The sequence below is a fragment of the Mandrillus leucophaeus genome, unplaced genomic scaffold (assembly GCF_000951045.1).
Source record: "Mandrillus leucophaeus isolate KB7577 unplaced genomic scaffold, Mleu.le_1.0 Scaffold372, whole genome shotgun sequence".
In the NCBI taxonomy this organism is placed as follows: domain Eukaryota; kingdom Metazoa; phylum Chordata; class Mammalia; order Primates; family Cercopithecidae; genus Mandrillus; species Mandrillus leucophaeus.
Window position 1 is genome coordinate 971,463 of NW_012103943.1, and position 24,589 is coordinate 996,051.

Sequence of the window (24,589 nt, forward strand, 5' to 3'; positions counted from 1 at the left end):
AAACAGAGGTATAAAACCACATTTTATTTCACATTCTGTCTCTCCTCTTTCTTATTCCAAACTGATAGATACTATTGTTTTCATTCAAAAATATGTATTCAATGTTTACAAAACGCAAGTCTCTGTCTTAGGCAGAGACAGCAGTGAACAAAACAGGTAAGGTCTTATTCACAGAGTTTTCATTCTGGAGAAAAAGGCATCAACAAAACCAAAGAACAATCAATAAAAAAAAGTCCAAATCCTAATGTGCTTTGAAAAAGAAAACAAAGTTTGTGATAGAAAGTGAAGGGGAAGGGAAGGAAGGCAGCACTGGACTGTGGTTAGGGAAGTGCCTGGGAACTTTCATTGGAGCTAACCCCAATGGCAGGAAGGGCTTGCTGTCGTGAGATATAGCCTGGAAGAACATTCCCAGCAGAGGGAACAGCAGGTGCGAAGTCTCTGAGGAGCGAGTGACCTGATGTGTGTGTCCAGAGCAGAAAGAATGCTGTTGTGATTGGGCCAGGTGCAGTGGCTCACGCCTGTAATCCTCACGCTTTGGGAGGCTGAGATAGGCGGATTGCCTGAGATCAGCAGTTTGAGACCAGCCTGGCCAACAGGTGAAACCCTGTCTCCACTAAAAATACAAAAATTATCCAGGCATCGTGGCTCATGCCTATAATTCCAGCTACTTGGGAGGCTGAGGCAAGAGGATTGCTTGAACCCAGGAGGTGGAGGTTGCAGTGAGTCAAGATTGTGCCACTGCACTCCAGCCTGGACAACAGAGTGAGACTCCATCTAAAAAATGAAACAAAACAAAACAAAAAGAATGCTGTTGTGATTGGAGGGAGGTGAGCGTGAGGGTGGGGATACAAGACGAAGTTGGTGCAGCTGGAGTCGTGAAGTAATTCCTTCTAGGCCATGCATAGGAGTTTGGATTGTCATCCATATGCAGTGGAAAAACATTTTTTTCTTAAGATGTATTTTAGAAAGCCCAGTGCTAACTACTTTGGCAGTGAAATCCTGATTTGTTCCTTGAAGACTTGTGCTATCTCAAGCACCCATCTTAAATCTTGAGGCTCAAACTGTAACATTTTGCTTGCTCAGGGAGCCATCTCTGGGTCTGATTTCCTTCCTGCCACTCAACTACAGGGAGGTGGAAAGAGGCACAAATTGGTCTAATCATTTTCTGAAACAATTGAGCGCTTTTGCTGATCTCCATGGAGACTGCCTTAATACCAGCATTGCTTGTATCATGTCCTATTCATACTTAAGAGCATAATAGATTCCATGATCAGATTCTGTTTGGGACCTGCTACTTACGGTAGGAAATTAGGCCTTTTAGAATTCATTGTTAATAAGACTTTTATCTGACTAATTCTTTGAGTTCTAAGACAAAGTCACCAGGTGGGTTGAAAAGCGACCCTGGCTGAAGGGCTGCAGTGTTGGCCTCAGAGAGCTGAATAGAGCAAAAGTTTTGGGCTGTACCAGTCTTGAGTTCAGATCTTGACTTTGCCATTTCCTAGTTGTGTGTGACCCTGGGCAATTTATTTATGCAAAATCTAGGACAGTGCCTGGCGCACAATAGATACTCAATTCAAAAAGTGTTATTTCCTCTTTCTCTTCTCTGTTTCCTCTTCCTTATAGTTGCTAGAATAAAATATGCTGTTCTTTTCTTCGATCTGCTGTGTTAGCACTTTGCTAACTGGGCTTATGGACTCTAATACTTGTTCACTTCTGATAACAAAGATGTTTTAGAAAAATTTAGTAAGGCAGATCTGTAATTGCTACACTTGATTAACTCAATCAAAGCTCAGTGGGAGAAGCACCATTCCAAAGGAATGGACCATTCTATACAGCCGCATGACAATTGTAACAACTCACATTTACTGTGAATTTACTATGCACTAGACATTTCACAAACATCATCTTGTTTAATCCCTATAACTTTGAGAGATAAGCATTCTGTCCATTTTAGGGATAAGGCAATAGGATCAGAGAAAGAAAGTGAACTGACCATCACTTTTATAAAGCTGGGACTCAACTCAGATCCCTCCCTCCCCAGTATTCTCTTCACCTCCACTCTTGAAGGACCTGTGTGGATACAGCCATGTGGCTGTCCAGGTAGCCGTTATCTAAAAGATCTTTACTGGACACACAAGACTCCATCAAGAAGTTGTATTGACTCACTAGGAAATAAACTTGCTGAATCTGAAACCAAGATACTATGTAAGAGCTAATCCCTTGATGACAGAATACTCAAGAAAGTGCTGGATTTATTTATTAAAAGTATTTTTTTCTTTTTAAAATCATCTGCATATTTCTGTTCTATTGTTTTGGTTGAGATTATGCTTACAGGTCTACCAAAAGATATTTTCCACTGCATTGGTTCAAATATAGTTCAGCAAATAGTGAGGTCGCTGCTCAAAACCACGACTGCAAAGGGTCACACCCACTGTCACTCACCTGCTCTTCCCTCTGCACTTGCCCATCTCTCCCCATTTATGTATCAGATCAATGGCATGTGTTTTAATTTGCCATCACTACTCTTCTGATTAAGTGAATTGAGCAAAATAAAAACCATGCAAATGAATATGTGTAGTTTTGCCCCAGGCTAGGCAAAGGGTCAGAGACAAATGAACTATTAGGTTGACTTTTCCAATCCTCACATCAGTTCCCTTAATACTTCTGACCCCCAATTCCCTTATATAAAGAGATGAGGCCAACACCATGGTTTCCAAGAGAAATCATGGACTGTTGAACAAGCAGTCCGTTATTGCAAATGACCATGGGAAATTCAGAAATTGACTCCAGCCTTTGGATCAATCTTGTATGTCTTCTCTGATGTTGAAGGATCTAAGACCTCAACACAGTCTTTATTCCATCTCCATCCATTGGGTGTTAATTATTTTCAAAACAAGTGTATTACATTCTTAACCTTTCCTCTTGAAAATTTGTCTTATACCTTCAAAATGTAAACTTTTTGGATATTTATTTGTTCCCCTCAATGTCTGCTTCCTTATGGACACTTTACATCCCTTGGCCACATCTTTACGGCACAGCAGAGTTTCTGTTGACCCAGAGAAACTGCCAGTAGTAAACACTTTCCTTTACCCAGTGCTTATTATGTGCCAGGTATACAATAATATTTCAAACACTATAAGGTAGATGCTGACACGATTTTGTCACAATTTTTTAAAAAGAGGAAGATGAAGCTCAAAGAGGCTAATGAACTCACTGGGGTCCTCACAGTTGGCAAGTCATAGAACTGGAGTTGATTCCTATCTCCATTTGATTCCACAGCTGTGTTCTGGCCACTGTGTTCATTACCGTGACCATTAATTAAGTATGCAAGCATTGTGGTTCATAAGAGCTGGAGAGAACAGGCACTCATGGTAAAGTGTCAAGTGCTAGGCAAATGTCTGTCTCAGGTAATGCCCAATAGCATTATCTCTGTTTTACAAACAAGGAAAATGGGATTCAGAGGACAAAATGACTTACCCAAGGTCAAGTGACTTGGAGGTGCAGCTGGAGCCTGAACTCTCATCTGTTTGACACTTAGCTACACTTTCTAATCTATTTAGAGCATCAGCTCTCAATGTATGGTACCCAGAGCAGCAGCAATAGCCTCACCTAGAAACGTATTAGAAATGCAAATTATTCAGCCCCACCCCAAACTTACTAAGTCAAAGACTCAGGGTTAGGACCTGGCAATCTGTATTTAACAAGCCCTCCTGGTGATTCTGATGCATGCTTATGTTTGAGAACTCTCTGATCTAGATTATATATAAACTGTTCAAGGATGGTCTTTTGCATACAGTTATAACCCAAAAGATGAACTAAAAAATGTGATTTGCTTCTTAGCAATCAAAAGAACAACTTGTATGAAGGTAAGAGCTATCTTTTTTTCTTTAGTTATCATAGGCAATTAATGAAACATTCACCAAGGGAGCAGAATAAGTGTGTAGTCAGCTTTTAGGGGCAGAGTCAATGTCCAGGCTACTGACTGTCCCTCCACAGCCCACCTCAGCTGTTCCTGGTGCATGTCTGTGATGGTTAATACTGAATGTCAACTTGCTTGGCTTGAAGGATGCAAAGTCTTGTTCCTAGGTGTGTCTGTGAGGGTGTTGCTAAGGGAGATTAACATTCAAGTCAGTGGACTGGGAGAGGCAGACCCACTCTCAGTCTGGTGGGCACCGTCTAATTAGCTATGAGCACGGTGAGACTAAAGCAGGCAGAAGAAAGTGGAGTAAGCAGACTCGCTGAGTCTTCTGGCCTGCATCTTTCTCTCTGTTCTTCCCACCCTCGAACGTCAGACTCCAAGTTCTTTAACTTTTGGACTCTTGGACTTACAAAACAGTGATTTGACAGGAGCTCTGGGGTCTTCAGCCACAGACTGAAGGCAGCACTATTGGCTTCCCTGCTTTTGAGGTTTTGGGACTCAGACTGGCTTTGTTGCTCCTCAGCTTGCAGACGGCCTACATGGGACTTCCCTTTATGACTGTGTGAGTCAATTCTCCTTCATAAACTCCTCTTCATATGTACATCTATTCTATTAGTTCTATCCTTCTAGGGATCCCTGCCTAATACAATGTCTTTTCTGAAATTTCCGAGTTTTGTTGCAAATGTGAATGAATGCACATATATACAGATTTTCCCCTTTTGTGTGTAAAGAAAAAAATACAATACTGCTCTCTATATTAATGTGCAATTGGCTGTATTTTGTGTCACCACTATCCTAGACATCTGCCTAGGTTAACATACAAAGATTGGCTGCATTCTTTTTTCTTTTGGACAGTTTTATTGTGGTATAATTTATATTTCATAAAATTCCCCCATTTTAAGTACACAGCTCAAATAAATGTACAAGTTATTTGTAGTAAATTCATAGAGTTGTGCAACCGTCACCACAATCCAATCTGAGAGCAAATCTTTTAGGGATCATCATCCCTAAAAGAAACCTTGTGCTCACTCATGGTGACTCTCCCTTACCCGTCAGCCCCAGGCAACCACTAATCTTTTTGTCTCTATGGATTTACCTGTCCTGGACATTTCATATAAATGGAATCATGAAATATGTGGCCTTTGCATAAAGCTTCTTTCACTTAGTATCACGTTTTTGAAGTTCATCCATGCCATAGCATGCACTTTGTTACTTTTATTGCTGAGTATCCCTTCGTTGCATGGGTATACCATATTTTGCTTATTCATTCACCACTTGATGGGCATCTGGGCTGTTTCCACCTTTGGCTGCTATGAATGATGCTGTAAGCTTTCCCGTGCAAGTCTTTGTGTCTGTGCCTGTTTTCCTTTCTCTTGGGTGCATTCATTTTAGTGCAGGCTTAGTTTCAATTGTCTAGAGGTATCATAAAGTATTTAAACTTTTACATAATTGGGACATTAACTTTGTTTCTTCGCTGTCTTTGGTTATTATAAGAATGCTGCCATGGGTATTTTTGTTTGTGCTATTTCTGTAGCATCAAAACACACAAAAAAGCGTAAACATTATGAAGAATACACATTTAAAGTCTTCATCAGCTTTAATAAACTTCCAAACACCAACAGGTAAGGCCCATAGAGAGGAAGGGAATACTGCTAAGAAGTCAGGGAAGGTGTGGCACGCATGTGTCAAGGGCAGGACACAGAGGCTGGCTGGGGTAAGGTCACTTCCCAGCCCTGTCCTTCAGAAGCCAAGCCCCAAGATTGAGGCAAAGCCCAACATACTTTGCTGCCATAAAGGAGAACCTGTGGCCTAGGGGACCAATCTCTGGGAAGCTAAGAGCAAAATCATTTGGAAACAAGGCTTTTATGGAAGTAAGAACACTGTTTTTTCGTCTCTTCCACCAGGAGGAGGAGTCCTAGAGTATTTCTGTATTCAGAGATCCTGTCGTACTCTTGTCCCCAGTGACATCACTGAGACTTTCCAAATCAATGGTGCCCACTTACAAAGGCCCTGGGTCTTGCTGAGGGCCTTCCACAAGAGGAATCTTCTCAGTACAATTAAACCTTCCTTTTGACGTAAAAGCTCTATCCTCATTCAAGAACGAGTCCAAAAACAAAAAGTTGTACAAATTACTCAACATTACCAAGGAGCCCATGTATTAAATTCACCCTCCTACAGTGAAACGGTAGGTCATTGGTTTTTGCAAGTACGGAAGTCCTGGCTCAAAGGAACTGTTTGCCCCCCTCTAGGGAATGGGTGAATGTGCAGCGTTTGCTTCAATTTAAAGTGTTGATTTCTGTCATGTTGATAACCTTAATAACTGCTCCTTATTTAACTAAGTGCCTGGCACTGTGCTAAGTCTTTTGAATGTCTTATTTTGCTAAGCCTTTCAATAATCCTGTGAGACAGATAAAAGAAACCCTATTTTACAGAACAGGAAGCTGAATCTAAGAGAGAGAAAATGACTTGCCCAAGGTCACACAAATGACAAGTGGTGGAACTTATTTGAGGATTTCAAGAGAATTTCCAGGAGTCAAGATGCAATGCCGAGTGTGAGTAAACTGCACTAGTCTACTCACTGCTTGACAAGGCAGCTTTTGATGCTTAAGAAGAGCATCTACTCCTGCTTCCCATTCCAACACCTCCCATCAGCTACAAGATAAACTCCTGACTTGATGCCATAGTCATCCTCCAAGATGGTCCTCAATGATCCTGGTATCATGGTGGGCACACCACTCCTTCTACATTGAATAACCCACTCAGGAGAAATCAAGCCTCCATGTTGTGAGGACACCTAAGCAGCTCCATGAAGAGGCCCATGTGGAGAAGAACAGAGACATTCAGCCAAGATCCAGCACCAATTTGCCAACCTTGTGTGTGAGCTCCCTTGAAAGCAAATCCAAGCATTCAGATGACTGCAGCCCTGACTGACGTCAAATGTAACTGCAGGGGAAACCCTGAGTCAGAAGCACCCAACTGAGCCACGCCCAGATTATGGATACAGAAACTCTCAGAGATAATAAGCAATATGATGTTTTAAGCCGTTCAATTCTGGGATGCTTTGTTACACAGCAATAGATAACTGACGAATACATCTTATCGTCCAGGTCTTTGTACCTTAGCCTCTGGCCATCTCTTCCCTCTCATCACCCTTGCTAATCCAACTTGAATCATTAATTCCGGATAGTTAAAACTTCTGTAAGGATATAAAAAACACACAGTTCTCCTATCCTTACTGGCTTTTGCACAGAGTGTTTTCTCTGTCTGGAATGCCCTTTTGTTTTTATTATTTGGGAAACCATCCTTAAGCTCTTTCATATTCAGATATCCCCACTCAAGTGATGCCTTCTTTGATTCCTTGATCCAGATACAAGTCCTCTCTCCTCCTGGGTGTGCCCCTTGTACCTTGTGCATAGAAATTCCAACACTTTCTACAGAGACCCCAAATTGTTTTCTGCTCTGTCAGTCTCTTCTGTAAGACTGCGAGATCCCTGAGGACAAGACCGTTGTTGACTATTGACTCATCTCTGAGCCTCCAGAGTGTAACTCAGTGCCTAGCATGAAGAAGCACAGAGTGGGAGCTTGGTTAATGGGGCAAATAAATGCTGGAGGAATATGCCACCTTCTCTATGGAGTGCCCATTGGATGTGAGTTAACTACATGCTATGACGACCAGCTTATACCTTCTTGGGCTGAGAAGCAGGTGGTCACTTGCCAAGGATGGGCACACTTCTCATTAGTGCAGGAATGCAGCAGCCATCTATGGGCAGGGGACCAATTAAGCCTTCGATGACATCATCAGTCCACACACTTTCAGCTCTGATGAGAGAAGACGACTGCGTTAGGTTGAGAAAAACTCTCTTCACCATCTGTGCTTTTTTTCCCCCTAAGTTTTCCCAATGAAGAGTAACTTCGGACTGGGAAAAAGTCATCTCCCAAGTATAAGATGTGCAGCAGAGTTAAAAAGATAGGAGGCTGGCAAACTCATCCTCAGCTTTAACAACAACAACAAAAGCCCTGATCTGCAGTGTGTGCCAGCTGCTGTGGTGTCTATACTCCCACCGTGACCAATTTCTAGCTAACAAGGATTTAACAAGCAGGCAGTAAAAATTCCTGGATACTTAACAACCAGCTGTCTCTGGCTGGTAGGCTCCAGCCCACACTGAGGGGAAGACAGCTCAGCAGGAGGGCAGGAGCTCCCCAGCTGCCGGGATGGGCACCCAGCTTGGCCGTGGAAGAACCCTGCGGCCTTGGGCATGTTACTTTAATGTCTGGGTCTTGGTTTCTCATCGGTACAATGGAGATAATTATAGAACTGTCTTGGGATTGTCTTGGGCATTATAAGAGCTAATACATGAGAAGTGCTTAGCATACTTTTGTGCTTGGGAAACAGTCAGCACATGTTAGCTGCTATAATCATAGAACAGAATGGGCAACTCATTTGGAGTGGAAAAAAAATGGATTCCAGTCTTGGTTTTGACACTGACTGTCTGTGTGACCTTGGACCATTGACTTCAACTCTCTGGAAATTAGAGGCCTCATCAGTAGAATGAGGCTGGTGATAAGCCCAGGTGACCTAGGTGGGCGCTTGCTATGTGCAGGTCACTACACCACATTCTCTGCATCTATCATCATTGCAATTTTTGCCACAAAACCTACGGAGTAGATTCTAACATGATCCTCATGTTAAAAGTGGGAAACTGAGGCTTAGAACAGTAATTGGGTCAAAGTCATATATCTAGTAAGAGCTGTTTGAACCCAGGTTGCCCCAAACCAGCAAGCTGTAAGGCCCATTTCATTCATCAGCAATAAGTGTTAAATGACATGGTGCAGCAGAAACATTTTATAAACTGTAAAGCAGTGGCAAACAATGGGTATTCCTTGAATATTGAAAACATACTTCGAGTCTTTATTTCATGCCAGGTGGCAGGCACACAGTGGGGGACATGGCAGGCCCCATCCCAGGTCTGGTGGGCCTACCTTTGAGGAAAGGGGATAGACTACCTACAGCAACTAGCAGAATCGAGTCATCCACAGCAGTGCAAACTGGAAAGGAGTTGGAATTCTTGTTGTCCAAACATTGTAAATGAAAAGCTAACAGGATTCACACCTCTGACTGGCACAAGGGACCGAGGTCTAGAACACCACTGTCTACTGCGTGTTCTCAGGGAGCTGGAATCCTGAAGGTGGGAAGGGAGCAGATGTCCACCAGGCACTGGGCCTGGCTTCTAGATGTTGATCGCCCCTTACCCTCCCCACAGCCCTGTGCAATGGGGATTGTTTTCTGTGTTTCTCTCTGGACACAAGGGAGGCTCAGAGAGAGAGCGTCACCTGTGCGACATCACACTGTAGATGCTGTTGCAGATGTGTGCAGTGTGTGCCCTCCTCCCTGAATCCAGTGATCCTTCCTCTCTCCCGCTTTTCCCAGCCCTGTGTCACATCAGCAAAGGGGACAGAGCTCTGTATCACCTTGGATGGGCTGAAGCAAAGGACACTGGCAGAGAGGACACGTGATGCCTCGAATCCACCACCTTCTTCCTCATCACCAGTTGCTGGCTGCTGATGGTGCTCTGATTCTCAGAGACACTGCCTCATTCTAGCTCTTCTCCCAGATCCCAAATTATCTCTCAGAGCAACATGCCTGCCTGAGTCAAGGAAACAGTCCCATCCTGTCTTAAGACCTTTGTCCTTGTTATACTGCATGACAGATGCCACTTAGCTATTCAGCTTTTTAATAAAAAGACAGTTTGATATAACTTGCTTTTTCCCTCTTCTAAGTTTAAAATATTAATAAATCCATCTGAGAGATTTACCTTGAATGGATCTCCCAGTAGCTCAACCAGCCAGATGGTCACCCATGCACCTGCTCAGGCACTGCCTCAACCAGCCAGACGGTCACCCATGCACCTGCTCAGGCATTGCCTCAACCAGCCAGACGGTCACCCATGCACCTTCTCAGGCACCTGTGGATCTATCAGACATGTCTTGCCAGACCCTGTGCTGGAGGTCAGAGAGAACAGGAGAGACATTATTTGTCCTGTGGGGCTCATGGTCTCTGGACCCAGAAGCCAGGAGCCAGAACTGCAGTGGGCTGAAGCGATCAGAGCAGAGGCAGTGATGAGAGTGTCATTGTAGCCTACTCTCCCCAGCTTGGCTAGAAGGACAAGACAGCACAGTAGCTAGGAGGCCAGGCAGGGTCATGGGAGAGTGTTTTTGGACTGAGAAAGACTTTAACACATTGATGGGTTGAAAGAGAAGTGGTCAGAGGCACTAGACTGGCTGGAGGAACAGGGGAGAAAGGTCAGGAGTAGAGAACAGGAGGAACACCATGGAACTGGGGATTCTGGTGCGGAAAGGATGAGACCTCTATTTGCCTTCATGGGAGAAAGTGCTGAAACAGAAGGGGTGAAAAAAAAATTGCAATTTTGATGTTAGTCGGCCTAGGTTCTGGATCCTAGGGGGAAAGGCCTTGGCTGTTAGCACCAGGATCCATGCTCACCCATAAGGTTAAGATGACACCATTATTTTCAGGTGGGGGTAGATTTAGGACCACCCTCCCAGTGCCCATTCTCCTTCACACTGCCTCGGTTCATGCTTATTGCTAGATCTCTCTGGCTATACCTCCCTGGGTGCCCCATTCTCTGTATTACCCCTGAGAATACCATTCTTTTTTTTTTTAAGTGCTCGTCAGTCTAAATCTCCTCTAATATTTATCCTCTGCACAGACAATTCACTGTGTATTCTGGATGCAGAACATTTCTCACAAATGGCGTTTCCTTGCTAATCATTCAGAGAGGGCATCCACAGAGGCGGGTGAAGATGCTGACCAGTATAGTCTATGACCAGACAAAGGCCGATGCAACTTTTTCGTCATGTTACTCTGAAAAGAAAGGAAAATGATTACTTCCCTATTCTTTCCTTTGATCCTTGGAGAAAACTAAAATGTAATGACAAGTTCTCAGGTCAAAGAAAATGTGAAGAAGAGACAGGACATTCTATGTCTGAGATATTATAAGAAAATTATTCTGCACACTCCGAGCCTTTGGGCCAGGCCTAGAGGTTCAGAGTAGACAATCATGATGACACGTTTGTCTGTAAGGGGCTCAGGGACCACGGGCAAGGCAGACAATTACGGTGGCACAATAATATCCTGAGACAGTAGCCAGAACTACCTTCCCCCGTCTCACGCTCCTCCACCTCCTTGTACTCATTCACTTTCACTATCCAGAGAACATGGCCCTATCTCTCAGGAGGAGACCATCTATAGCCAAGAAAAATTATTGGTAGAAGATTCCAAAACAAATCTTGAGACCCATAATGGAGTAAATTTCTTTAAAATTAAGGCTTATAATTGCAAGAATCTGGAAATTTGAGACATAAAATGCTTCCTCCTCCTCCTCCTTCTCTTACTCTCGTTTCTTCTTCTTCTTCGTCTTCTTCTTTCTAGTTAAAACATTTGACTCCATAAAAAGCCACTGTAATGGTTTGTTTCATAAACGTACACTGGGAAAAAAAACACGCCTTCCACCCCAGACTTGGCAAACGTCCTGTAGGGGAGGTGAAGCAGGGAAGTAGGAGGAGAATGAAGAGAGCAAGGCACACATGAGTGTTTCTAAGGGGACCCCAAGGTAGGTCTCCCAGCCTGAGTCCCAGGGAGAGAACCATAGATGCTTCAGATGCATGTTCAGAAACCAAGATCAGCTAGACTCTCATCTGGCACTCTGGAAGGAGACAGCCTTGCAAAGGCTCAGCAGTAACCTGGACATGGAAGACCAGCAGTTGTTGCAGGACATCTCTCTAGGCGGGCCAGACACTCGAGAGATGGCTTGTGGCCAGGGAAAGGGAGATGCAGAGAGCCTGGTGTGCCTCTGTCCTGGGAAGACCGAGGGGTTGTGGATGTTGATGTGGACTCCTGAGGAGCAAGAGTGTCAAGAATAAATAAAACCAATAAATCAAGTACAGGTGAGTGCTCTAGATGTCAGTAGAAGCCTCCACAAAGTTGGAAACCGGTAGTTCTTCCTAGATGCCAGGGTGGCATGTAAGGCCTCCACATTTAGATCTCCCTTAGGAGAAGGGAAAGAGAAAAAGGAGAGTGAGAAATGTAAATGGATGCAAATGAGATGGTGAAAATTCAACAGTGACTGAGCTTACCCTGAACTGGCAAAATTATGTTTCCTACTATCCAGAGGAGATAGGGGCTCAAAGATAGAAGCTAAGTTTGGTCATAGAAAAATAAAGCCCCATTTTTGCCTGCCTCGGTTTGAAGTTGAAATCCGTACCCATTACACAAGTAGAAAGAAAGCAACAATACAGCATGATGAAATGAGAGTTTAGATGAAAGCAGGAGAAACAGCCAGACACACCTTCTTAGGAGGAAATTAGAAGTTCTTCTAACTGTTCTCCAATTCACCACAGTCATTAACGATGAAACAGAGCCAGAAGATCATTAGAGGCTGGGCACAGTGTCTCATGCCTGTAGTCCCAGCACTTTGGGAGGCTGAGGCGAGCGGATCACGAGGTCAGGAGATCGAGACCATCCTGGCTAACACGGTGAAACCCCATCTCTACTAAAAAATACAAAAAAGTAGCTGGGCGTGGTGACAGGCGCCTGTAGTCCCAGCTACTCGGGAGGCTGAGGCAGGAGAATGGTGAGAACCCGGGAGGCGGAGGTTGCAGTGAGCCAAGATCGCACCACTGTACTCCAGCTTGGGCGACAGAGCGAGGTTCCATCTCAAAAAAAAAAAAAAAAAAAAAAAATCATTAGAGAGGATTGAATCCTGCTCTACTTACCTTACAGTTAGAAAACCTGAGGTTCATGTGGGAAAGGATATGTTTAAGTCCATACAGACCGCCCAAGAAGAGTAAGGCTGGAAACCGGGTTTCCTGACAGCTGGCCGAGGGCTACTCCACTTTGCCGTGCTAATAATACACTTTTTTGGGTTTCTTCCCCTTCGTCTTTTGATGGTTTCGGAGAGTGAACGGAGGTAGAGAAATCTCTCTTGATTTGAAGGGAAAATGGACAACACGGTGATAAAGACCTGGGTAATGATTAGTAGGAACACATAACCCCATTGGAATGTTCATCTGCTGTTAAGGTAGAAAAAAATTGACCCTGAAGTGTTTTGAGATAATCTGTAAGAGCTGAGCTCAATGCTTGCACTTTCAAGGACACTATCTGCTCTAAGAAGTGGTGGAAGTCTGGGAAGGACACATGAGTAGAGGGTCCCTGAATCTCTTCCTAACTTGAATAGAAAAGATGATCGTGTTGCAGGTGGCAGACAGTCCCTGGCATTTGTACAAATCGGTTAGATATTGAGGTCAGAGGTGGCTGTGGCTTTCAAAAGATGACATAATATGCTTTATGGCAGGCTTTCTTCTTTGAGTCCAAAGTGCTGCCATCATTAGGATAAATATGGGAGACAAAGTTGCCATAACTTGTAAATGGATTGAATGTTGGAGACTAAGCAAAAAATGATAATCTAAGATTTAACTCTGTTAGGGTTTTGACCTGAGTGAGCCACTGGACTGATGATAGTGCTATATATTGAGATGTGCATTATTATTATTTGAGTAGGGATTTACAATCTATTCTGCAACCTTCATGTACAAAATCCTTCTCCATGCAGAACAGGCTGCTTGTTTCACAGAAAAGGAGTTTCAGGCTCAGGAGATTGAAGTATCTTTTCTAAGATCACACAGGATATATATGGCAGAGCTGAGATTTTAACCTAGCCCTACCTGACTCCCAAGCTGGCACTCTCTTCATTACATTTGAAATGTCTGAAACATGGCCACCCAGATTAGTGGTTGAAAGCCATAGGGATTGGGTGATCTATTGTTCAAACTGTGTCTCTTTTGAAAGGGAAGGTGGAGAGGGATATTGATAATTAACCCAAATCGACAGGTAAACACTGAGACTGTCCCTGGCAAACCCAAATCAAATGCATAGTCTCCCTACATAGGGGGTGACCACAGTGTCTCCAAGCCTTCTTGGTTGGTCTTATAAGATAATGTTAGCCTGGATGGACTATTGGGCTGGCCCCGTGAATACAGCCACAGTGCCCAGAGCATTTCTCTTTCAAGGGTTGTATTACACAGAACTGGAGCAATCATATCCATCATTTTCCCCTCCAGGCTGCGGGCTGACTGCAGAAAGGGTGAATCCTAGTTTATCACTGCTTCTTAGAGCAGCACTAACCTTGAAACAGGTTTGACACTCACGGTTTGGTTGAATCAATGGCCCACACTTCGGTGCTCTGGTTCAAAGGTGAGCCTCATCTCTGCGTGCTCTGGGCCATACCTTTATTTCTCATGATGGATGTTTAGTGGTAAAAAAACAACCAAACTATTTTCTTGCATGATACTCTCAATGTAGAATATTTCTGGCCACCAAAATGTGTGTGGGTTTTCCCTCACATTAAGCAATTCTCCAGTGGACATAAACTCGCTGTCTACTATAGTTTGGTTTGTTCGTTCCCTCCAGACCTCATGTGGAAATTTAATCCCCAGTGTTGGATGGTGCCTAATGAGAGGTGTTTGGGCCATCAGGATGGATCCTTCCTGAATGACTTGGTGCTGTCCTCATGGTAATGAGTGAGTTCTCACTCTAGTAGTTCCATGAAAGCTGCTTGTTAAAAAAGAGCCTGGCACTTTCTCTTGCTCTCTCTTGCTTCCTCTCTCACCATGTGGCCCCTGCACGTGCTGGCTGTCCTTTGCCTTCTGCCATGGGTAGAAGCAACCTGAGGCTTTCACCAGATGCCTGATCTTAAACTTTTCCAGACATTAGAACTGTGAGCTGAATAAACCTCTTTTATTTATAAACTATCCAGCGTCAGGTATTCCTTTATAGCAATACAAATGAACTAAGACAGTGTCCCACAATTCAATTCAATTCAATTCAATTCAATTCAATTCAATTCAATTCAATTCAATTCAATTCAATTCATTTCAATCCAATCCAATCCAATCCAATCCAATCACTAACTGAAGTTAGCCAAGACCCCACATGTTAAGGGCTTAGTCCTGTAAGGCCACCCCAACTTCAGGCCCCAACTACAAGTCCCAGGTTATTACCTATACTTCTGAGTGACTGACTATAATTTGAGGTTCCCATGACCCCTTCCTTGTGTTCAATAATTTGCTAGAATGACTCACAAAACTCAGGGAAACACACAATGGTTTATAATGTGGTAAAGAATACAGATGAACAGCCAGATGAAGAAGTACAAAGGGTAAGATCCAGGGAAAGGAGTGTACCACCCTCCCAGCACCTCCACATGTTCAGCTACCTGAAAGTTCTCTAAACTCCATTGTTTAGGGATTTTTCTGAAGACTTTATCACATAGGCATGATTGATTATGAATTCAGTCCCCAGCTCCTCTCTCCTCTCCAGGAGAGGGATAGGGGCTGAAGATTCCAAGTTTCCAATCATGACTTGGTCTCTCTGGTGACAGCCTTCAATCCAAGAGCCCACTAACAGTCATCTCATTAGAAAAAACTATAGTCCTATCATCCAGGATAGGTTCCAGGGGATTTAGGAGCTCTGTGTCAGACACTTCCTTCACTCAGGAAACTATAAAGGCTTTAGGAGCTCTGTGTCAAGAACTGGGGACAAAGATCAAAATACATATATTTTTATTATAAATCATAATATAATGGTGAGAAAGACAGCAACCTCTTGAAATATCAACAAATATTGATTATGGCCCTTACTTGGTAATAATAATTCCTTTACATCGTCTGTGAAAAATGTACCTACCTCTCATTTTGGAATTTTCCATTATTTTATTAATATTTTAAGTAACAAGATATTAATAACATGCTATTATGTTAATCATAGTGACATTTATCTAGTACATTTATATCTGTTATGAAATTTAACTCTTTCAATATCCCTGTGATGAAAGAACCTATATTAGGTATTTATTATTTTATCTGTTCAGTGCCTTTCACTTCTGGGACCAATATTCCCATCCTAGAGACTCACATCTCACTTCTTCCTCCTACCAGCCTCTAACAGGTGGTCAAAAGATGAGCTGTGACCTTCCTCTAAGACTTTGAATCCCCAGGGCATGACTGAGAGTGTTGATCTAAAAACAGGAATATTACCCACACTAAGATAATCAGACTTCTTCCCAGGGAACTGAGGGCACAGTCCTTTCCTCTCTGCCAGTGAAGATGGGGAGAAGTTTCTCAGAAAATGTTAGTTTTAAGAGCAAAAAAGTCAAGATGTGCAGAGTATAGATTAGAGGAAGAAGGAGAGTTGTGATGATGCTTGAGTCCTTGGATCCAGTAGACTTTGCCATGTTAGGAGTTTAAAGGCCCAGTACATCCCCACTTTTGATTAAGCCACATTGAGCTGGGTTTCTGCCATTTCAACCCCAAAAGTACTGATATACTGCCCTATATCAGTCACATAGCTGTCCTCATTTCACAGGTGAGACAATTGAAAGTGAGAGCCTCTCAGCGTCAGGGTTAGGAACCAGAAATTAGAAATAACTTGTGTTTCTTAGAGGTCAAGCCATATCTCTTTCTCACTATGCAGTACCTCCTTTCTTCAGGGGCCTTTTCTATTTGTGGACTTTTCCCTTATTAATAAAAGAAATATTTCCCTTCCCATTGACTTTCTCAAGGGTTATTTATTTTACTTTATTTCGGTGGTGAACTCTCTGCTTTCTGCCTCCTAGGATATCCTCATGTCCTCAGGCATTTGATAACATGGTTTGTTCCTACTCCATTTCTTCTGTTTGATTAAGCTGTGACTCAGTTACTCTTCAGTCACTTGAACAAAATCAAAATATTATGATATAATATGAAAGCAAGATGGTTGCCAGTATGGAGAAGTCCTAAGATCTCAGGGAAACCCAAGTTCCATTTGGACTCAATCTTAGGCCAAGTAGGTGCCAAAAGAGACTGACGATTTGGATCCACAGTGAGTCCAGATGTTCTTGCCATCTGTGGGTGGTGGGACTCAGCCATATGGAGTTTCCATGATGCAATGGGCCAACTAAATTCAGCTAAACCTGTGCTCTCATCATCTTTGCTGTCTCTCTTTTCCACATGGTCATCTGCTCCAGGACATGACTTTTATCAAGCTCAAATACAGGGCATTGCATGCACAAAACAGAAAGCCTCATTATAGTGATTTTTGTAAGTTGTTTTTCTCATCATCTGAGCCCTGTCAACTGGGAGAAATCCAGAAATGCTACTTTGAAGTGAAATGTAACACTTGCAAAAATTCTTCAAAGAAAGTATTATTCCTCCTCTTCCTCTTCTTCCTCCTCTTCTTCCTCCTCCTCCTTCTTCTTCCTCCTTCTTCTTCCTCTTCCTCCTCCTCCTTCTTCTTCCTCTTCTCCTTCTCCTTGTTCTTCTCCCCTTCTTCCTCTTCCTCTTCCCCTTCCTCTTCCTTCTTCCTTCTTCTTTCTTCTTCCTTCTTCCTTCCCTCCTCCTCCTCGTCCTTCTTATTCCTCTCCTCCTCCTCCTTCTTCCTCCTCCTCTTCCTCCTCCTCCTCCTCCTCTTCTTCTTCTTCTTCTTCCACTTCTTCTTCTTCTCCCCTTCTTCCTATTCCTCTTCACCTTCCTCTTCCTCCTCCTCTTTCTTCTTCCTTCTTCTTTCTTCTTCCTTCTTCTTCCTTCTTCTTCCTTCTTCTTCCTTCTTCCTTCCCTCCTCCTCCTCTTCCTCCTCCTCCTCCTCCTCCTCTTTCTTCTCCTTCTCCTTCTCCTTCTCCTTCTCCTTCTCCTTCTTCTTCTTCTTCTCCTCCTCCTCCTCCTCCTCCTCCTCCTCCTCCTCCTCCTCCTTCATTGAAAGGCAAACAGGCTCAGGGAGGTGAACTAAATGCTAAAATTCTATACCTTCAGCCCAGAAAATGTTTTTGCTTTCTAGGTGCATGTGTTCCTCTGGTTCTAGGATACAGTCATCATTACTCTATCCAGTACCACAGAGTCAACATTTTCAAAGCTGAACTCATCACCCTTATCACCCAAACCTGTTCATTGTCTCAGCTGCTGGTCTGCCCATCCATCCATTCATTCATCCATCCATCCATCCATCCATCCATCTACTCATCTACCCATCCATGTATTCTCTATCATCCAACTATACATTCACCCACCCATCTACCCGCTATTCATTCCTCCAACCATCCATCTATCCACCCATTTATACATCCATTTTTCATTTATTCAGCTGTTCAAGTCAGAAAATTGAGTGAACAGCAACAGTGCTTTAGAGATGAATTCAGGCTTGAGTTTGAACTTTATTCTGACATTAATGTAACTTCTTTCACTCCTTGTATCCATCTTGATTTCAATTACTTCATTTGTATAAAGAAAATTGTGATACTGAGTCAGACATCTGACACTGAACAAAAGCACTTATACTGCATTACACTTTTGGTAGAATAGAAAAAATGTGTGTACACATTATATAAGATAGTGGTTGGCACTTAAACATGTAATGAGTGATTATTATCATTACTATTTGTATTAATATTATGATACCTACAATTGTGCATCTGTGTAAACCCCAGAGCACTCTGTACATGTGGATGTTTACATACATATACATTCTGTGTTCACAAACTCACATATGTCAGTGTATAACAGACAGACAGGCAAATCAATTAAATAAGATTGGCAAAGGAATGTGTCATTTTCTCCCCAAGGGGAGTCCTTGCAGCTTTACATTTGTGTAAGAGAATTTTAATAAATGTTAAATACACAGTTATAGGTCTTCAGAATAATTTTCTGAGTCATGTTCTTAACTAATTTTAATAGTAGATACTACTTATTCAATGTTTACCTTGCACTAACTCTGTGCTCAGTGCTTTATATATGCCAATTATTTAATCTTTGCAATAGCATTGGAAATAAGATTTGGAGTCTTTGTTTGGTAGACAAGAGGCCAATGTTTATAGCGATTAAGATTGTTGCTCCAGATTGCACAGTCAATCCATGTCAAGCTGGGAACCTACCTCTTTTTGTTTTGAGATAGGGTTTCACTGTCACCCAGGCTGGAGTGCAGTGGCACGATCATGGCTCACTGTAGTTTCAACCCCCCAGGCTTCCACGATCCTTCTGCCTCAGCCTCCAAGTAGCTAGGACTACAGGTATGCACCGTATGTCTAACTAATTTAAAATTTTTAAATTTCTTTTAAATTTTTAAATTTTTTTTATTTTTTATATTTTTGAGATGGGGTCTTACAATGTTGCCCAGGCTGGTTTTGAACTCCTGGGCTCAAGCAATCCTCCCTCCTCCACCTCCCAAATTTCTGGGATTACAGGTGTGAGCCACTGCGCCTAGCTGGGATTCTGTCTTAAGTCTAATTGCAGATCCTGGGCTCTTGCCCTCATGTGTGCCCTCACACAACAGAGAGCAGATTGTTATTAACAGACACCTCTGCCTTCAGGGTCTTTTTCTAATCGGTAGCTGCGGGCAGTTTTCCAACTCGGTGTCCCCAAGGTCACAATAGCGGTCGTATGTCTCTTTCTGATCAGGGTCAGCTGTTGCAAAGTGATGGATTTTCCCAGTCTCCCACTCGGCTCTGGAGGATGGACTTCACATCAAAATAGCATTTGAATAGGGCTTTGCTTCCCAAAGGATCCCAAAGCCACTTATCAGGGTTGCCTCCCCAAGGGTTGTCTTTCAGGCCTGACTACTGACTGTGAGCTAGGCTAAATACCCTGTTCTGGGGTCCCAGAAAAAGCCAAGATGGGCGATGCTGCTCTCTGCACCCTAGCATTGCAGTAGGGTGGGAGGAGGAGTTAATAAATGAGCCAAGCTAGATCCATTTGATCCACTTCCAAGACACCCAATACACACACAGCCTTGGTTCTCCATATGAAATGGGATGGAGAAAGTTGTGTTTGCTAGAGCTCCTTTCAGGACAGAAATGTTTTAAATGGCATTCTCCAGCTACACTGCTTAGCAGAGCTGCTCTCTAAGTTGTGTGGTTCCATTTGTCTATTCATTTACTAATTGCATTCTAAGTGTACGCACAGACAGTACTGTTGTAAAGGTCTTACATGACCAATCTCATTTCATCTTCCCTACAACCCTATAGAGACACCATTATTATTTCCATTTTACAGATGAGGAAATAGCTGCAGAAAAGTGAAGTCATTAGTTTAAGAACATGTAGTCAGAGAGTGGATTTTGAACCTACACCCTTGACTCCAAAATCTGATGTTCGCCCACTCTGCAAGATTGCCTTTGACATCAGCAAGATGAAGAAAGATGCTGAGGTGTCTTGACAACTAAGAGTCCAGGGAAGATTTGGGAAGGTCATGCCCTATGGGGACTTGAGAATGTGCAAATGTTGGGTGAAATGCAATGTGATTCTTCCCTGGGATGGGTGAAATTTTGAGTTAAAAATCATAACAAAAATATCAATATATTTGATGTGACAGTATTTTGGGGGGAAGCTGGTGATGCAGCTGGGTTTGTGCTGGAATTGGTAGGGGGTGAAGCAGCCTGAGAGGACGAGGGAGTCAGCAGCCACCTGGGTTACAGGAACAGTGCCAAACAGGGGTGAAAAGGGTACTGTTCATTCCCATTGTACCGCCGAACCCACCATTAAATCTCTTCATTAACGAGGGGCATGCACATGTTTTGCTCGCTTAGAGAAGCTTTCCCTAACTAGTTTAAGCTCTGTGCAAAGCTCATGACATTTGGGATTTAAATTCCATTTAAGTGTTGCCAAGAGGAAGGTAAAAATCATACACACACCGCACAGAATGGCCCTTCAACTCCTACAGCATCAAAGCACTTAAAAAAAATTCTCTAAAAAGACTCTGTGGCTTTTGCAAATTTCTCTTACAAAATAGCATTTTTGTCAGAAAGAGGAGAATCAGCAATGCATGAATTGAAATACTCTTGAAACCCAGATGGATTTTAAGATTGAGGATGAGAAATTGCTTCCCTAAAAGCCAATGAAGCCAGACCACGGAGTCTTTATTTATTTATTTTTTTGAGGCCATTTCTGTAGGAAGTCAAAGTGCCCGTTAGAAAAGTATTTAAAAACCTAGAAATCATGAAATAACAGGCATTAGGAAGCCCTGTAAATCAGTTTGAACTTCTCATTTAAATTGCCATTTTTTCCTGAAATCCTACGAGGTGGCCTCATAGGTGATCCCAAAGTTTTGTCAAGCCAGTCCTTGTAGCTATAAGGTAAAATCTGCTCTCTCTGATCATTTTACAGTGAAACTGTGCTGGACAAATGGCTGCTGACATTGTGAACAGGCTCTTCTGGTCTATTAATTTACCAGGGCATGTACTCACATAAAGGCCTGCCCATCTAGGGGATGGGATGCTACATAATTGTTGTCCTACATAGGTCTGAATAGTGCCTCGGGGGCTACTCTGGGATCAATCTTGTTTACTCCAACCTCATGGCTAAACAGACTGCCAGCAGGGCTCCAGAGGCTGAGGGGATATCCCTCAGAGGAGTTGCAAAAAGGTGCCCCAAGCACTTTGTGGTGAAGATTCCCCCTTTTCTTGCCACTCCTCCCCCAAGCACCCAGCATTAGGTGATGCAGGGCTCTGTTGCTCAGCACGTCTGCAGAGGGGAGCTCCACGCAGCCATGACCCAATCAGTCACCTCCAACCATGTCAGCAGACAGGGGAGGTTAGGTTTGGAAAAGAGGCATTCAATGAGCATTTATTGAACCCTGATTCAGTTGCTTTTACTTATGCTATTTTATTGAATTCTCTTAGAAGTCCAGAGCAGTTTAATTATTCCCATTTTTAAGTTGAAGAAATGAGGCTCAAGGAGAATAACAACTGGTCCAGCACATTCCTCTATAACACTGTCTCTTGGGATAAATGTTGGGGAGGATTATACAGATATAGCCCTTGAAGACAGAGACATACAGTTAACATCTCAGTGTATTTTCTGGCTAAAGAAAACATTTATTGAGTGCTTACTTTGCATTGGATACTGTTCCATGTGCCTCACATGTGATAATTCATTTTACCCTCAGAAGAGCTCAATGATTTTATCCCTAATTTACAGATGGGGAAAAATACAGGCACAGCACAGAGAGACTGAGTAACTTGTCCAAAGTCACAGAGCTAATCAGGAGTGGAGCTAGGGTTCAAACCCAAACAGTGGGGCTCTGTATTCTTTCTCCCCGCAACATTCTGTTAGGAAAAAATTCAAACATACAGAAAATTTGAAAAAAAAAAGGAGAAAATCTACAGTGGACGCCTGTGTGCCCACCCCCTAGATTCTGTACTTTTAAGCATTTTGCTGTATTTATTTTACCACATATCTGTCTACTTACCCATCAGCCCCTCTTAGTTTTTGATCCATTTCAAAGCAAGTTGCAGACATCAGTATACTCCATATCTAAACGCTCCAGCATAGATATCATTAATTAGAGTTCAAAATTCATTTACAATTCTTTTTTGAGATAAAATTTACATAGAAAGAAATATACAAATTTCTATTGTACCATTCATTGAAATTCAGCAAAGGTATACACCTGTGAAACACAAACCCTATCAAGGCATAGGACGTTTCCATCACCCCAGAATGTTTCCTCACACTTTCAGGAAACCACTGTTCTGAGGTTTTATTTTTATTTTTTATTTTTTTATTTTTTGTGTGTGTGATGAAGTCTTGCTCTGTCACCCAGGCTGGAGTGCAGTGATGTGATGTCAGGTCACTACAACCTCCGCCTCCCGGGTTCCAGAGATTCTTCTGTCTCAGCCTCCCAAGTAGCTGAGATTACAGGCATGCATCACTACACCCAGCTAATTTTCGTGCTTTTAGTAGAGATGGGGTTTCACTATGTTGGCCAGGCTGGTCTTGAATTCCTAACCTCAAGTGATCTGCCCACCTCTGCCTCCCAAAGTGCTAGGATTACAGGTGTGAGCCACCATGCCCACCCTGTTCTGACCTTTTAGAATTGTAAATATGCTTTTCCTCTTCCAGAACTTTACAGAAGTGGAACCACACAGTGCGTACTCTTTCACGTCTGGCTCCTTCAGTGCAGTGTAATGTGTTTTAGATCCATCCACTTTGTTCCTATGTCTGTAGTTAGTTCCTGTACGTTGCTGAGTAGTTTCTCATAACGTGAATACATCACAGTTGGTTTATTCATTCTCTTGTTGATGGGCACCTGTGCTGTTTCTTCTCATCCCTTTCTTCTGCTTTTTTGAATAGGATTGCTGTGAATGTTTGTGTACTGGTTTTTCTGTGGAAGCAGGCTTTCATTCCTTTTGGGTTTAAACTTAAGAGTGGAATTCTTGGGGCAAATGGTCGATTTGTGTTCAGTTTTATAAGAAACTGCCAGACCACTTTCCAAAGTGGTTGCGTACTTGTACATTTCCGCTCAACAGCCTGTCATGGTTCCGGCTTGGATGCTAAGATTAAGCAGTATACACTGCCGCCTCTCCAAGTAGGAGGCTAATAAATATTTGCAGCAGAATGAGCTCGATAAAGGTTAGGAAGAATGAATGAGGTATCAGCAGGGATGACACCTGGCAGGCCAGGGGGGAATCTGTTTTCAGCTCTTCAACTTAATTTTCTTAACGAATATCACTGAGGCTGCCCCAGTGTGACTACAAAGCCAGTGTACGTAGAAAACTTGCTGGACGTGTGGTTCCCGGGTACATAAACCCTTTATGTGTGTGTGGATGTGTATAAACAAATATGTGTGTGTGTGTGTGTGTGTGGATGTGTACTCCACAACCCTTCAGCCTTGGAGTTAGGAGCTATATTTTGGCCTATTTTATAGATGAGGAAACTGAGGCTCTGGGAGGGTGAATGACTCACCCATGGAAATTCACCAAAGGAAAAGCCAATATGTGATTTGATCCCACTTCTGTTTGACTTCCAAATCTAAGCATTTCTTACTGTATTCTAAAATATTCTGCTATGAAGAAAGACAGGTTGAGAGAACGTAAGGGGAGCTGAGATGGAGCTGAACATCCTGTGCCCCGTGGTGCCCCGGTTCCCGGGAAATCCATCACAACCAGAAGGCATCTAAGGCCATGGCGACGGGCACAAGTCTCCTTGGCAACTTTGCTGCTACAGACTTCATCCTTAAAGGGAACTTAGAGCTATTGCGAATGCAGAGACAGAAAATACTGTACAATTAGCAATGAACTCTGCAACAAGTGATTGCAACTCGAATACAAAGAAGTAACCATCTTGACATAGACAGTCATAGAAACAAATAAGAAAACAACCAGCATGGGACACAAGGAAGTGGGAAGTCATGTCCTTAAGGGCAAAAACTGGAAACTACCCGTAAACAAGGACTAGTTGTGGATAAAACGATGGTGCACTCATGCCACGGAGCTCTGCGCAGCCCGTGAAAAACAATGGGGACAATTTCTGTGAACTCATATGAAACAATGACCGGTATGCATTTAAAGTAGACATACACATATGCACACACCATTTCAAATATTTTATGTAGAATGTGAGGTTATTTGTGTTAAGAAGAATTCTTTTCTGCTTGTAAATACACAGCACATTTCTGGGAGGACATGCCAGGAATTCTCAGCAGTTACTTCTGGAGGGTTAGAAAGGAGAGCTGAGAGGAAAGGGAGAGTTTTCCTTCTTTACACGATTCTGAATTCTTTGCATTTTTTTTTAACACTGGCAACATGCAGAAATAATTATAAAAAAGGATTCTGAAACGCGAGGAAAGAAAACAGAG